Consider the following 7,098-nt stretch of genomic DNA (forward strand, 5'->3'; position numbering starts at 1 on the left):
TCTCTCTCTCTCTCTCTCCTAGAAATAATAAAAAAAAAAAATGATTACAACATTCAGTCATCAAATTGCTTCTGCCTCCTGACAGTGTCCAAACCAGATCAAACACTCACTGCTTAAAACTCCCCAACTCCACTAACACAAGCCGAAAACCCTATAAGTGGCCCCACTTAATAGCCTCTCAGCAAGAGGCCTGGGTGTGCGGGCTTCCTTGCTTCCGCAAGCTGAAACCAACCTAAGGCTTTGATTACAGGCGTGTTCCTTGTGGTTCCGGGCTGAGACTCACAGAGTAAAGAGGTGAAATATAAGTTAGTAACTGATGAATCTACGTAAATAAGTTAAGAGACTTCCTTATACTATTTTTGCAACTTTTCTAGAAGTTTGAAGTTACATAAAAAGAAAATGGAGGGGTGCCTGGATGGCATAGTCGGTTAAGTGTCCAATTCTTGATCGCTCAGGTCACAATCCTGCGGTTCATGAGTTCAAGCCCTGCATTGGGTTCCACACTGGCAGCGCGGATTGGGATTCTCTCTCCCTCTCTCTCTGCCCCTCCCCAGCTCGCGCTCTCTCTCATAAATAAACAAACATTTTAAAAATATATAAAGAAAAGTGAAAGAAAATAGGAAATAGTCACAGCTTTTAGAACAACAACAGGGCACCTAGGTGGCTCTGTCAGTTAAGTGTCCAACTTCGGATCAGGTCGTGATCTCAGTTTGTGAGTTCGAGCCCCACATCAGGGCCTGTGCTGACAGCTCAGAGCTTGGGGCCTGCATTGGATTCTGTGTCTCCCTCTCTCTCTGACCCACCCCCACTCATGCCCGGTCCTCTCTCTCTAAAATAAATAAACATTAAAAAAAAAAAAGAACAGTAATGACAACAGTGGTTCTGACAAAGGTGAAATATCTGAAAATATATCCTGTTAACAGTAACTACAAGTTGATCCTCACAATTTAGAAAGAATTTATTACAAAAAATGGCAACAAATCCAACCTCCCCCACCGAAGCACGCGAGAAATCTATCTTCACATCCTCCAATTCCCTCTATTTTGACTCTACACGTGCCAGCTGCCTTCTGGTCAAGTCAGTATACTGCAAGGAGACCTGACAGTGGACAAAAAGTAGTGAGGCGAGAAATCATTGGCCTGAGCAGGGCTAAGGTGTACCCAGCTCAGTGTTATCTGTGACCGCCAGCAAGGTCCACTTTCCAGGTCTCAGCTTCCAGACAAGAGCCTTTCCCTGAGCTTTTTGAATGTTCATGTGCTCTATCCCCGGAATCTTGCTGGAATGCAGATTCCTGGGTCCCATGAGCAGAAAGTTGAAATCAGAAGGTCTCAGAAGGAGCTCAAGGATGAGCATTTCTACCCAAGTGATGTCAATGCCACTGGTCTGTGGGCCACAGTTTAAGTAGCACCACAGTGTCGGGGCGCCTGGGTGGCTCAGTCTGTTAAGCGTCCAGTTTCGGCTCAGGTCATGATCTTGCAGTTTGTGGGTTCAAGCCCCACATCGGGCTCTGTGCTGACAGCTAGCTCAGAGCCTGGAGCCTGTTTCATATTCTGTGTCTCCCTCTCTTTCTGTCCCTCTCCTGCTCACGCTGTCTCTCTCTCTCAAAAATAAAATAAAACATAAGAAAAAAATTAAAAAAAAAAAAATTAGCAACACAGTGTCCCACCTGCCCAAAGAGAGCAAACTCCACTAAACACAGATACAGAGAGCAAACAAACAGGCCAAAATGTTGTTGTTGTTACTGTTACATTCCAAGGTTATGGGTAGTTAACACTTGTATTTATATGCATTTCTGTATTTTCCATATGATTACGTTACTTCCATGATGTATTATTTAGGGGCAACTGGGTAGCTCAGTTGGTTAAGTGTTCCACTCAGGTCATGATCTCATGCTTCATGAGTTTGAGCTCCTGAGTCAGGCTCTGTGCTGATGGTGCAGAGCCTGCTTGGGATTCTCTCTCCCCCTCCCCCTCCCCATTTGCACCCATGCACTCTCTCTCTCAAAATAAATACACCAATAAAAATGTTTAAAAATAAAATTCATAGGATACCCTAAACCTTGCTCTCAAGGGCCCCGCACTCAAGTCCCAAATACTTTCACAATGATTCTAGCCAGTTCCTTATGCTCAAGCAGAATATATCAAAGAGATTCATGAACTCAGGTGATGGCTTCAGAATGTCCAGGTCCCAAAATAAAAAAATTAAAAATAAATAAATTAAAAAAAAATTAAAAAAAAAAGAAAAAAAAAGAAAAAGAAATATGAATAAATATAAACATATGCATTGGAAAGAAAAAAAAAATGTCCAGGACCCGACCCCTGCTCTGCCTCCTACGACTTGGATGACCTTGGACAAATGGGCTATGTTCCCCACTTCAGTCTCCTCATCTTTAAAGTAGGAAAAACATGGGGCACCTAGGTAGCTACGTCCATTTAGCATCTGATTTTGGCTCAGGTCATGATACCCAGGGTTCGTGGGTTCGAGCCCCACATCAGGCTCTGTGCTGACAGCTCAGAGCCTGGAGTTGTTTTGGATTCTGTGTCTTCCTCTCTCTCTTTCTCTCTCTGCCCCTCCCCTGCTCCTGTTCTCTCTCTCTCTCAAAAATAAATTTAATTCATTGAAAAAAATTTTTAAAGTAGGAAAAACAGCAGTACTTCAAAGAGTCACTGTGTGACGGGGAATGTATTCATCTGTGTAAAGCTTTTAGAATGGAACTCAGCAATGAAGGCTCAGTTATAATCATCACCAATGCCCAAGTGCATGTCCCACGCATTCTCCAGTTTAGGAGACTATCTTGGTAGAAGAACGCCAAGTCCTACTCACGTGGGGCTCTGTTGCCTCCTCCTCTGTGCAGCGCTTTTTGAGAACTCCGGGCTGGGGAAGGAAAGAAGGTTGTGAAATACCAGTATTCTTTCCATTCCGAATAAATCGCATTCCCCAGTACCAACTGGAAGCGACCCTCTCCTTCCAAAAAAAAAAAAAAAGGTCAGGAGTCCAGGACTAATTCAGCATCCTGGGCTCGCAGAATCTGAGCAACGGGCGTTTCTCAGATAATTATATGAGTATTAATAACAACAACCCTCCTGCCAGGTAGTTTTAAACCTCTTGCTTGTACTGTGTTGGTTTTCTCCCCACAACGCTGTATTAGGAAGGTATTACTTTTACTCCCCTTTTACAAAACAGCAAACCAAGGCACAGAGGGATTAAGTAACTCACCCAGCACGATACTGTATGAAGAGGGGAACTAGGTCGTAAGCGGGGCAGGCAGGATAGGGGTGCAAAGAGCCGGGGAGACCCTCTAACCCGGAGAAGTACATCCAGAGCCCGCCCCATCCCGGGCAAGTCCCCAACACTAAGAAGCTCCGCCCAGGAGAACGCAAATCATCACCCTCTGCCATCTAACCTCCTTTTTTTAGCCGCTCCTCCTCTTTCTCCCCCCCAGCGGAAGACTGGTGGCGGCTGGTCCCAGGTACGTTCCGGGGAAATTTGAATGGATCGTGAACAGCGGACCTGAAACCCTATAATCAGGGAAAAGATGGCTGCTACGGCGTCCTCCTGGGGCGGAAGTGCCTGCGGTCACCGGAGCTCCTGGACTACACTTCCCAGAATTCCCCAGCACCACCGTGTTGAATGGAAATACCTGCGACTACATGGAGGTCCTAGACTACACTTCCCAGAATCCCGCAGGGGAAAAGTTACGGGCCGTTACGGTAGCTGCGGAGTGCGAGACTACAGGGCGCTCTGGACCGCAGATGCCAGCCGGCCTGGGGCTGCGGCCAAGGTAACAACACTGCTCTCTCTGCTCCCCGTCACCTACTGTTGTAACGGAAAACGGACAAAGCCACGCCCCTGATGCGGAAGTGGCTTACTACTCTAAGCTCTTGGTTTTCACTTCCTGGGAACCCTGAGAAGGTCTCCTGCAGTTGCCTTACCGTGTTAGCACGTCATCTCAGCACTTAGAAGAGTGTAGACCCTGTTCACGAAAGGCCGAGAAGCTAAGTACCATTTTAGAAATCCTCGAGGGACTGAAACACGTAAATCCATTGTTTACCACAGAGGCTTCCTGGCAAACCCCAAAGAGCTTCACCAAAGGAAACTGGGCCTTCTTTGGCAAACGTCAACTCACCTCAAATCTCAGAAATTGCATGAAAGTGAATCGTTGGCATCTTCTGACCTTTGCAGAAGTGAGCGAAAATCCTTTGTAGAGAGAGATGTCGGTCATCATCCTAGGCTTCAAATTATTTCTATAATTGTAAAATTTGTCATATCAATATTAGGCCAAGCGAACTGTAAGGGGGGAAAACATTACCTGGCATATAGAGGGCCATATTTCGTAATGATAAAGGTTTCAAGGTACCAGAAAGTAGTTAACGTCAGTTTGTACTTTATAAAGCTAAAATTGAACTATGAAGAGAAAGATTCAAACTCAGTTGGAACTGTAGATTTTTAACAGGTGCACACATGGGGGAAATGTTGAGCCTTAAATGCATGTATTAAAGTAGAGCAGAAGCTGAGAATTCCTCCGGAAAAAAAACTTATCTCAGAAATTTAATAAACGAATAACAAAACCAAAGAAAGCAGATAGAAGAAAATAAGAGCATATTAGTAAACTACCTACAAAGTTAAATGGATACCCCCTGCCACAAAAGGTCAAAAGATCACCCTGTGGGTAAAGCAATAAAATTGATAAAAGTATGGTGAGAATGATTTTTTAAAAAGGCATATATGAAAAACAGCAAATATCAGAAATAAAAAAAGAACATCATGAAACATGATACTGTGAACAAGTTTATAAAAACATACTTGTAGAGATGTCTGGATGGCTCAGTCAGTGGAGCATTCCACTCTTGATTTTGGCTCAGGTCATGATCCCAAGGTCATGGGATTAAGCCCAGCATCGGCTCTGAGCTGAATGCGAAGCCTGCTTAAGATTTTGTCTCTCTCTTCCTCTGCCCTTCTCCCCTGCTTGTACTTTCTCTCTAAAAATAAATAAGTAGGAGTGCCTGGGTGGCTCAGTCGTTAAGCATCCGACTTCAGCCCAGGTCACAATCTCATGGTTCATGAGTTCAAGTCCCATAACGGGCTCTGTGCTGACAGTTCAGAGCCTGGAGTCTGCTTCAGATTCTCTGTCTCCCTCTCTCTCTGACCCTTCCCTGCTTGCACTCTGTCTCACTCTCTCTCAAAAATAAGTAAACATTAAATTTTTTTTATTTTTAAAAGTAAATACGTGTAAATTTAAATGAAATTGATATATTTCTAGGAAAAAAACAAAAATATAAGAATCTTCCATAATAAACTTAATACTTGATGAAGAGACAGAAACTTCACTTTTGAAACTGGGGATAAGAAGAGAACGCTGATTATAACTACTTCAAATTGTACTGCACTTTGTATCCAGCAAACTTACCAAACTCACCTATAAATTTCGATGTCAACGTCGCATTCATCTGGACTTTCTATACACTTAATCATGTTACTTTTAAGTGGGGTGCCTAGGTGGCTCAGCTGGTTAAGGAACTGACTCTTGGTTTTGGCTCAGGTCATGACCTCGAGGTGCCTGAGACGGAGCACCAAGTTAGGCTCTGCACTGACAGCACGAGTCTGCTTGGGATTCTCTCTTTCTCTCTCTGCCCCTCACAAGCGTGGTATCTCAGTGTGGTTTTGATTTGTATTTCCCTGAGTGATGCTGAGCATCATTTCATGTGTCTGTTGGCCATCTGGATGTCCTCTTTGGAGAAGTGTCTGTTCATGTCTTCTGGTCATGTATTTTTTTTTTTAAAAATTTAATTAATTTTAAAAAAAAAAAAAAAAAAAAAAGGGAAGGAAAAAAAAAAAAGGAAAAAAAAAAAAAAAAGCAGGCTCCAGGCTCTGAACTAGCTGTCAGCACAGAGCCTGATGCGGGGCTAGAACCCACGAACCGTGAGATCATGACCTGAGCCGAAGTCGGATGCTTAACCGACTGAGCCACCCAGGTGGGCATGTATTTTTAAATTTTGTCTATTGTGTCCTTCATTGAATAGAAATCATTAATTGTAAGATAACTACTAAATTTGTTCTTAATCTCTGTCCTTTGAAACTCCTAAACCAAAAGTATCTATTTCTGCCTGCTTAAAATAAATTGCTAGACCTGTCTTTCATAGGTAGGTCCTTTAAATGTTTTGGAGTCTATGTATGTACATCTTATTATATGGGGATTCACTTTTATTTCTTTAAGGAAAACTCTGAAAAAATAAATAATGATATTCATGGCTTCAAGACTCAATATTAAAAGATCTCAATACTCCACAAAATGTTATATAGTATCAAACTCCAATAACAATATCAGCATTTTCCCCTGGGAAATGATAAGATAATTAGAAACATTATGTTGGAAAAGAGCTAAGAAGAGTTGGAATAATCTGAAATAAGAATAAAAAGAAAGACATATTAGTATACACTAAATCTTATTAAATTAAAAATCTACAATATAATACAGTCTGGAGTTTGCTCAAGAATAGACAAATGAGTGAATCAAAATTCATATTGAAACAAACATTATACTTTGATGTGTATAAAGAAAACACTGCAACAGAGAGGGTAAAGAGGTCTCACTAATATACAGTTCTGGGTCAGTTGGATATCTCTACAGGGAAAAAATGCTGATCACTGTCTCGTATTTATATAAAATAATATAAATATAAATTTACAAACAAATTTACAATATAAATATAAAAATACAAACTCCAGAAGGTCTGCAGATTTAAATTTGAAGAGTAAACTGATAATTTAGGAAAGAAACAGGGGTGTCTGGGCAGCTCAATCAGTTAAGTGTCCGACTTTGCCTCAGGTAATGATCTTGCAGTCTGTGAGTTCGAGCCCCACATCAGGCTGTGTGCTGACAGCTCAGAGCCTGTAGCCTGTTTTGGATTCTATGTCTCCCTCTCTCTCTCCCCCTCCCCTGCTCATGCTCTGTCTCTTGCTCTCAAAAATAAATTTTAAAAAACATTTAAAAATTAAAAAAAAAAAGAAAGAAACAGAACTGCTTTCTTTTCTTGGACTAGGAAGAATTTCTTAACAAAAAAAAATGTCATAACACTATGAAATAAAAAACTGAAAAAT

At 41.9% G+C, this 7,098-nt stretch overlaps 1 protein-coding gene across 1 annotated transcript in view; it reads right to left on the reverse strand.

Annotated features, from left to right (window-relative positions):
• Positions 1–2,868, reverse strand: part of LOC120243185 (zinc finger protein 227-like) — a 41,097-nt gene extending 38,229 nt beyond the window's left edge. Inside the window, exon 1 of the mRNA XM_039249279.1 lies at positions 2,824–2,868. The gene's annotated coding sequence lies outside the window, so the exon portion shown is untranslated. The remainder of the gene's footprint in view (positions 1–2,823) is intronic.
• Between the last annotated feature and the right edge of the window lie 4,230 nt (positions 2,869–7,098).

Source organism: Hyaena hyaena, unplaced genomic scaffold (genome assembly GCF_003009895.1).
Source record: "Hyaena hyaena isolate Hyena2069 unplaced genomic scaffold, ASM300989v1 scaffold_9, whole genome shotgun sequence".
Taxonomy (NCBI): Eukaryota; Metazoa; Chordata; class Mammalia; order Carnivora; family Hyaenidae; genus Hyaena; species Hyaena hyaena.